Source organism: Culex quinquefasciatus, chromosome 1 (assembly GCF_015732765.1).
Source record: "Culex quinquefasciatus strain JHB chromosome 1, VPISU_Cqui_1.0_pri_paternal, whole genome shotgun sequence".
In the NCBI taxonomy this organism is placed as follows: Eukaryota; Metazoa; Arthropoda; class Insecta; order Diptera; family Culicidae; genus Culex; species Culex quinquefasciatus.
This window is the reverse complement of record NC_051861.1, coordinates 106,554,728-106,563,078: the sequence shown is the minus strand read 5'-3', so window position 1 is coordinate 106,563,078 and position 8,351 is coordinate 106,554,728.

Below are 8,351 nucleotides of genomic sequence, written 5' to 3'. Positions count from 1 at the left end.
ATTTCGGTAATCAATTGTGTTCCAATTTTAAAGATGCTTCAATCGGATTTTGCGGGTAGGGAATTTGCCTAGTAGGGAATTTCCCTACGTCAAAAGAAAGCCATCCCGGGCAGACGGTAATAACAAAATTCTTGCCATTTTATTAACAAATACTGTTAAAATAACAGAAAGTGCTATGGAATCTTCTTGAAAAATCCATTTTTGCATAATAGCCTAATAACAGTTTATGTTATCATAACCAAATTTGTTATTGGTCTGATATTGGTTGCAAGTCCAAACAATTTGGAAATAACATTTTTTGTTATGGAAGAATACCTCCAACTGTTATTGGGATGATCGGATTAGTTGTTAAAATAACAAAAAATAATAACAAAGATTTGTTCGAAGAATAACTAAAAATGTTATTAGTCTGTTATTACAATAACAATCCAATAACAAAAAAATCATAACGACGAATAACATATCTTGTTAATAACACAAAATGTTATTGGCCTAGTATTTTCAAATATTAAAAAATGTTATTCCCAACCCGAGCAGACGGAAATAACTTTGGAATAACATTTTTTGTTATTGGAAAATACTAGGCCAATAACATTTTTTTGTTATTTATAACACGTTTCGTTATTCGCCGTTATGATTTTTTTTGTTATTGGATTGTTATTGAAATAACAAACTAATAACATTTTTAGTTATTCTTCGAACAAATCTTTATTATTATTTTTTGTTATTTTAACAACTAATCCGATCATCCTAATAACGTTTGGAGTTATTCTTCCATAACAAAAAATGTTATTCTCAAGTTGTTTTTGCTGTCAATCAATATCAGACCAATAACAATTTTTGTTATCTAAATCTAATCTAATCTAATCAGACCCTAGCGCAGCCAATCTTTCGAAGGGATCCTGGAGAGTGCCTTAGGTTAGATGACGCCTAGCACTCTTCTTGTCATTTATTAACATTTGTAGTGTGCCATTGCATCGGAATGCATTGAAACATCACAAGCGTTAAAGCGGCCAGGCCTACTGCGTAAAGCCGTATCGCAGAGATGACTCGTAATTGGGTTGAGTTTGAGCAATGAGTGTTCGAACAACAACACAATTCTGAATCGACAGGGGAGGAAGAAGCGTGGGGACACACCACCATACGCTCCGAGATTTTTGGTTGTATTCGTTGGGAGCACCATGCTAAGAAGGTTTGGTACTCCGGGACCCTCTGGGATGGGACATTGTATTTCCACGAATGCCCAGGACACTATTTGCCGTGGTTATAGCGCCACAACTCGCTCTCTGTAACAGTATTCCTAATTCCAGTCCAAGTTCACCAAGTCGTCATGGCCTAGTGGTTAGCATTTTTGCTTACCAATCCAAAGGACGGGGGTTCGAACCCCGCCTCGAACGACTTTGATTTTTCGTTCATATTTATCATTACTAATTTCTGTGTTCTAATCTTTCTCGTTGGGAGCAGATGGGCATCGAACCCAGAACCGTTCGCTTATAAAGCGAACACCGTAACCAGTCAGCCACGGCCGCTCCTCAATAACAATTTTTGTTATGATAACATAAACTGTTATTCAACTCTTATGCAAAAACGGATCTTTCAAGAATATTCCATAACACTTTTTGTTATTTTAACAGTATTTCCCAAGTAACATTTTTTTCCAGGAGTTCTACAAGAGCTCTTTAAGATAGCTACAGCATAGCAGTTTGGACCGCGGTAGGATAAAATTTTCTTCAAAACTTCTTCAGGAGTTTGGAAGAATACTTCAAGAGAGTTTTATCCTACCGCGGTAGAAACTGCTATGCTGTAGCTATCTTGAAGAGCTCTTGAAGAATTCCTGGAAAAAATGTTACTTGGGTTGTTATTAAAATGACATGAAATTTGTTATTACCGTCTGCTCGGGATTTGCATCCTTTTTTATTCCATACAAGGCTAAAAATGTTATTAGTTTGTTATTTCAATAACAATCCAGTAACAAAAAAATCATAACGGCGAATAACGAAACGTGTTATGAATAACAAAAAATGTTATTGGCCTAGTATTTTCCAATAACAAAAAATGTTATTGCAAAGTTATTTCCGTCTTCTCGGGCATACGATATTGTGGGCTGGTTAAACCAAATGGACACATGAACATTCGAAAATCTGAATCTAGATTAGGGATCTTCTGATCGATTTGGTGTATTCATCAAAGTTTGAGGTTATGATTAGGACTTTAAAAAAGAGGAACATGTAAAAAGATTACCAGTTTTTTTTGTATTTGACGTTTTATTACATAAAAAGATATATAAAAATATAAGAAACAAAGAAATAAAGAAATTTCTTCGCAAAAGTTTAAAACAGTGCAAAATCTGGTATCAAAGGCATGACTTTCTGGAAAAAAAAGTCGAAAAAAAATTAAGCAAAATCAAAAATGACTTCACACATTTTTCGATAGAGTGGCATTTTTGGTAGAAATTGTTCGATAGAAAACATTTTCCAGCTTACCTTAACCTTTTTAGACTCTGTTGATTAAGGCTAAGGTACAGCTTGTTGAAGTTAACATTTTGCAAAAAGAGTTTTTCTCAGCTCTCGTTTTTCAACTTGCGATAATCTCAGAAACTAACTGTGATAAAGAATTAAACTTGTAAGATTTTTTTTGCTATTTTCTATTTATGAATAATTTGAAAAAAAAATTTAAAATGTTCCAAATAAATATATTAAGCCCTTTCAAAAAGATAATCTTGATTCTAAAATTTCGAAACTTTTAATATCAATAGATCAAAAGGCAGACAATTTCACCAAAGTTTCATTTTCTAACATTGAAAATTGCACTGTGAAAAAACATATTTTACACCAAATTTAAACTTTAAGAGGCAGTATCTTAGCCATCAGTAGCAGTAAGTTTTTTCAGCTTTTCGAAATATTAGTGTATGCAACAAGTTGCAAAAAGAGGATTTTTTCAGCACGAGTCCTACATACACACTGAGTGACATTTTATGTCAAATTTTCATGTATTTTGTCAATAAATCGTTTAAATCAAAAAAATGTTAAAAAGTGTTACTTTTCGAAATAAGTGCTGAAAAGTTCAACTTTTCAGCACCCATTTGAGTGCATTTATTTTGAAAAGTGTTGCTATTTGATTCTGTTATTTTTGGTACAGAAAATTAGGCTATTTCGTCGTTCAAGAATAACAGGAAAAGTGAGTAGTTTCACGACGGAATTGCAAAAAAATATATTTTCATTTTGATTTACGCTAAATTTTTAGACGGTGCAAAATCAAAGACATGATTTTTTGGAAAAGTTGTGGAAAAATGTCGAAAATTTTGTAAAACAAATTTTTAAAACCCATATTTGATGCAAAATCAAAAATGCAATCGAAAATGACTTCAAATTTTTTTCGATAGAATGGCATTTTTGGTCGAAAACATTTTCCTTCATTTGTTTTTTCTTTTGACTTCTTTGATTGTGGCCTAGATACAGCCTCCTAAGGTTTAAATTTTGTAAAGAAATGGGGTTTCTCAGCACTCATTTTTCAACTCGCGATAATCTTGGAAACTAAAGGATCGTTTAAATCGGTGTTAAAACATTAAAGTTTAGTAGAATTTTCCGCTCATTTCTATTAAAAAGTATTTCAAAACATATAAATCTGACCCAACATTTAAAAATGTCCCAAATAATAGTGTTTAGCCATTTCAAAAGTTTACTCTTGATTCTAAAAAAGAAAAAGCAAAAAAATCACATAAAATTCATGTTTAGACACACACTAAAAAATTTGGAATATTACATTTGACGTAATCGTTGAATTGGCCTATTATTGAATCGTGTAAACGTAGTTTCGATGTAAAATTATGTATATTATGACGTAAATTGATGAAATTCCCATTGGTACTCCTCTACATTATATAAAACCTAAAATTACAGGTCAAATAACCCAATATTACGCTTTATTTGATGCACATAACTGGAGCATCAAATAAGATGTAATTCTACATCAAATGAAACCCGATTACACGCGCTTCAGCCGTTACATTTTCGTCCGATTGGTGAACTGTCAAAACATTCGCCATGCTCGACGTCGCTAAGAATTTTGTTGCAGCAGTCATTTTCGGGCGAAACAATCTTCAATTTTGAACCTTTACTGGCCAGAACCTGCTACCGTTCAAGATAAAGGTAAGTTTATTAATGTTTAAGTGGTGAAACAGATCGCTGATGTTTTTTGTCGTCTTATTTATGGCAGGTTGCGGCAGGCACCCATGATGAACTGTTCCGGCAAGCCGCTTCTTGTTCTTGGCTGAACACTTTCTTTCCATGTGGAAGTTCCCGGAGAGGATTAAAACGTAGTGCGCAAGAAGTGAGTTCTCTGCAGTTTTGCCACCTTGATGCCTTCTCCCGCGGGGTGTTCGACTGATTGCAAATCGCAAGCCGAGAGATTTCAAGTGGAACAAATGCCAAGGGTGAAAATCCAGCGGAAAATTGAAGAAGAAAAACTATTTTGAGCAGTGATTTAAGTTGTGTCGTAAAATTATGATGTGGTACAATAAATACATTTTTGTTTTGGACAGTATTAACAGGCTTTTTTATTCCAATAAGAATTTTAAGATTCCTATTCGAAAAGCGACCTACCGGAGTCACGTTAAATGTAATTTTACACGACCTTGGATGATTTATGGTCGTGTAATTTTACGTCTTATTCAACGCGACATTAGGTCTGATTTGATGCTCCAGTTATGTGCATCTAATATAACCGAAAATTACACGTTTTTTTCGTAGTGTGCATTTAAAATTGCACTAATAACTTCCTAGAAATCGCGAGATGAAAAATATGCTGTGAAAAACTAATTTTTCACAAAATTTAACCTCAAAGAGGCCGATCAACTAAATTATATGCAGAAAATTTTCTTAGCTTTTTAAAAATATATTTTGCAACAGTGCTTTTTCTTCATGAAATATTTTAAAATTGCAAAAAAAAAACTGAAACATTTTAGAAAAATTTAACCTTACAATACCAGTTTCTTTAATACGGTTCCATTTATCACAAAAATATATTAATGTTGTGTTCAATTGCAAATTTGATTTTATATCTAGAAACTTGTGTTGGGAAGTTCTTTAGATTTTAACCAAGAATCACATTTTTGCCTTACTCACCAGAAGGCTATAAAAAATCACTCGATAATAAAAATACAGACACACCTTCACGTATACATATCGGCTCAGAATCAAATTCTGCCAAAAAAGAAGGGGTGGGCAAATTTTGCTGAAATTTGGGATTCTAGCTTGATTTTTTATCTTAACGTTACTTAGCGAGCCTTTCGCCGAAACATTTTTATTCGAATGCTCGAATGCTCGAATGCATCAGAATGTTCTACGAAAAATGTCCCAAAAATTAGTAACAACTCAAAGATATGATTCTTTTGAAAATAATTAGTCTATTATGGGTATTTTATACAAACTTGAACTACCATGCTTCTCCGAACAAAAGGTCGTGTTTAAACCAATACCTTTGTTCTACTTCCACATAAAATTTAAGCAAGACGAATTTCAAATAAAGGTCTTTGCAATAACACCTAAAGAATTCACCAAACTTTTTGTTCAAATTTGGCAACCCCAACGGACGTGAAAATGCCACACAATTTGAATGATGAAAATTGTGTCGTCTGCGGGGACATTAACCCAACCCAACCCCTTTGGAAAATGTTCAGCTCGGCCACAACAAAGCAAAAGGAAAAAAAAATACCCCAAACTCTCCAAGGCGCCAGAGCAGCCAACCATCAAGTGTCATAAAATAATAATCCTTATTAGAAAGTGCGGTAGAACGCAGGCTTGGCTGGAAGCGGGACGGGGATCGAAATTTACTGTGCTCTTCTGAGCCATAATGCGACGACATATCGTTGCGGGACCCACCTCCAGAGGGTTGCTTTATTGATGTTACAAACGACGACACTTTTAGGGGAGTTGCTTGACGTTTTATGGCGCCAAGGACTGGCTTTAAACTGACTTGTGTCATGAAAAGTTTTGAAAGCAGGTCGGAAATTTTAATATTACTTTTTTCAACAAGCAAAAGTCTCTTGAGAAAGATTTTCTGAGACAATCCTCTGCACAAGAAAGCACTACACTTGCAAACATAATCTGCACATCATCCCTGAAAATCCCTAATGAGCAGTTCTTCGACAGCATTGTCTGAGGGAAAAAAGAAGTCTCTAGTTTTAATGATGCTTTCAAAAATGTCTACCAAAACACCCCCCCCCCCCCCCCACCTCAGCATTCCTTCCCAACAAAGCCCATGCTAATGATACCCCTTTGTGAAAAAACAACCACAGCAATAAAGCAGCAGACAATTTCTATGCCTTCTTTTTGGACTTTCTGCAAGCTTAAAGCTTTTATAGGGCGTTTTTTTCCCACCCCTCATAACAACAAGAAATGGGGTGAGCTTTTAACGAGTCATTCGAAACTCGTTTGAAGTGAAATTTGGGGTGCTTTTGTTTTGTTTGGGTGTATGTGCTAATAAATTAATTGTGAGTGGGTATTGTTCTTGGACCGAAACAATAGTTCTTATATGCATAACCTAATTGTGGAGGGATTGAAAGAAAAACGCAAACGGCTGATAACCTAACCTAACCGTTAATTTTTTAGAATTACCATTTGTATGTTTCTTGTTTCTTGTTTCTTGTTTCTTGTTTCTTGTTTCTTGTTTCTTGTTTCTTGTTTCTTGTTTCTTGTTTCTTGTTTCTTGTTTCTTGTTTCTTGTTTCTTGTTTCTTGTTTCTTGTTTCTTGTTTCTTGTTTCTTGTTTCTTGTTTCTTGTTTCTTGTTTCTTGTTTCTTGTTTCTTGTTTCTTGTTTCTTGTTTCTTGTTTCTTGTTTCTTGTTTCTTGTTTCTTGTTTCTTGTTTCTTGTTTCTTGTTTCTTGTTTCTTGTTTCTTGTTTCTTGTTTCTTGTTTCTTGTTTCTTGTTTCTTGTTTCTTGTTTCTTGTTTCTTGTTTCTTGTTTCTTGTTTCTTGTTTCTTGTTTCTTGTTTCTTGTTTCTTGTTTCTTGTTTCTTGTTTCTTGTTTCTTGTTTCTTGTTTCTTGTTTCTTGTTTCTTGTTTCTTGTTTCTTGTTTCTTGTTTCTTGTTTCTTGTTTCTTGTTTCTTGTTTCTTGTTTCTTGTTTCTTGTTTCTTGTTTCTTGTTTCTTGTTTCTTGTTTCTTGTTTCTTGTTTCTTGTTTCTTGTTTCTTGTTTCTTGTTTCTTGTTTCTTGTTTCTTGTTTCTTGTTTCTTGTTTCTTGTTTCTTGTTTCTTGTTTCTTGTTTCTTGTTTCTTGTTTCTTGTTTCTTGTTTCTTGTTTCTTGTTTCTTGTTTCTTGTTTCTTGTTTCTTGTTTCTTGTTTCTTGTTTCTTGTTTCTATTATTTCTTGTAAATATTACCCGAAGCAAAGACAACATCAATTATGAGGCAATATTTTCACACATAAAAAAAGTATGCAATTTAATTAAACATTGCAATAATTTTAAAGATTGCAAATTGAAGTAAAAAAAAGGATTTCTAATTATCAGAAATCTAAAAAAAAGATCTGATTTCTCATACTTTTGTTTGAACATTTAAAAATTAAATAAAATGAAATTAAAAAAATATATTTTCAATAAGTTTAAGATCAGAGCAAAAAGTATTCAAATAGAAAAAAGAAATAAAATAATCAATTAACTTTTCAAGTTTATTTTTGAAAAATTATTCTAAAATAAAACAATGAACAAAAATTTCATAATCCAATTATTAAAATTAAATTATATGACATGAAATAAAAAAAATAATTTTCAATAAGTTTCAGATCAGAGCAAAAAGTATTCAAATCGAAAAAAACATAAAATAATCAATTAACTATAGAAGTTTATTTTTCAAAAAAATCATTCAAAAATAAAACTATGAATTAAAATTTCACAATCCAATTAAATTTTGTTCTTTTGTCCTTTTGTTCTTTCGTTCTTTCGTTCTTTTGTTCTTTTGTTCTTTTGTTCTTTTGTTCTTTTGTTCTTTTGTTCTTTTGTTCTTTTGTTCTTTTGTTCTTTTGTTCTTTTGTTCTTTTGTTCTTTTGTTCTTTTGTTCTTTTGTTCTTTTGTTCTTTTGTTCTTTTGTTCTTTTGTTCTTTTGTTCTTTTGTTCTTTTGTTCTTTTGTTCTTTTGTTCTTTTGTTCTTTTGTTCTTTTGTTCTTTTGTTCTTTTGTTCTTTTGTTCTTTTGTTCTTTTGTTCTTTTGTTCTTTTGTTCTTTTGTTCTTTTGTTCTTTTGTTCTTTTGTTCTTTTGTTCTTTTGTTCTTTTGTTCTTTTGTTCTTTTGTTCTTTTGTTCTTTTGTTCTTTTGTTCTTTTGTTCTTTTGTTCTTTTGTTCTTTTGTTCTTTTGTTCT